Source organism: Penaeus monodon, chromosome 34 (assembly GCF_015228065.2).
Source record: "Penaeus monodon isolate SGIC_2016 chromosome 34, NSTDA_Pmon_1, whole genome shotgun sequence".
In the NCBI taxonomy this organism is placed as follows: Eukaryota; Metazoa; Arthropoda; class Malacostraca; order Decapoda; family Penaeidae; genus Penaeus; species Penaeus monodon.
The window spans coordinates 15,983,117-15,984,058 of NC_051419.1; the positions used below are offsets into that span (position 1 = coordinate 15,983,117).

The 942-nt window shown below is 36.9% G+C and overlaps 1 protein-coding gene across 1 annotated transcript in view; it reads right to left on the bottom strand.

Moving 5' to 3' along the window:
- The window catches only part of LOC119594618 (saccharopine dehydrogenase-like oxidoreductase), a gene marked incomplete in the record, with an annotated part of 9,088 nt that overhangs the window by 5,530 nt on the left and 2,616 nt on the right, over positions 1 to 942 (bottom strand).

Below are 942 nucleotides of genomic sequence, written 5' to 3' on the forward strand. Positions count from 1 at the left end.
TTTGCAGATCAATATGGCAGTCAGGGACCTAACTTTCCCTTTCTCTATATACTAATTATCCAATCATTTCCAATAGACCACCATGCCTTTTTTAATAATACTGAAGTTTCCCCAACGATAAATGATCTTTAAAAATGTTGTATTTAGAAATTCAGGCAATATCAAAGTCATTAATTCATCAGAAAAATTTTCAGATCAGGAGATCATCAAGCAACACTACGGTCTCTATGCTTAGCGCTATAGTAAATGCCAACAAGCCTCTACAAGGCCTGTGTATAGAATAGACTAAGCACACTACCACATGAGCAGTGAATTGGTGGACAAAGAGACCTGGGCAATAATTTTTAACTGAAGTTTGAAATAAACTGAAGACAGGGAACACAAACACAGGTGACAGTCAATATTATGACTACTGGTAATGTTTGTATGTGACAGTAATATCCCAATATTTTGGTAAAAGATACCAAAATGTATAACTCCTTGGGAATACATTGCCTCCAAGTTATAAATCTCTAACACATGTGATGGTTTATTGGCTTCTGTGTTACTGTGCATACCCCGTTTAATCTCTAAAGTAAGATCTGCTACAATCATGGTAAATCATCAAATGTGTGCAGTCCTGTCTACAATGATTATAGCCAACCTGTCAAAAACTGGCAGGATTTCTCCTAAGCATTTCTTTATGATGAATGACACATGGAGTGCCCTCTACTTTATCTCCTACTGTCTGGCAAGTTTCCATCAGCCACACCCATGATATCACTTCTCCCTTACCCTCACTCCCCTGGTTGGTCTTCCTCTGTCTGAGCCAATGACTGCCAAGTTTTCCCATCTCTATTTTCTTGCAAATGAAACTGAGTAATTCTGTAGTTGTAGTTCTAGTTTATCACTATCTTTTTACTAATTATACCTCATAATAAATATTGTTTTAGATCAAGGGGA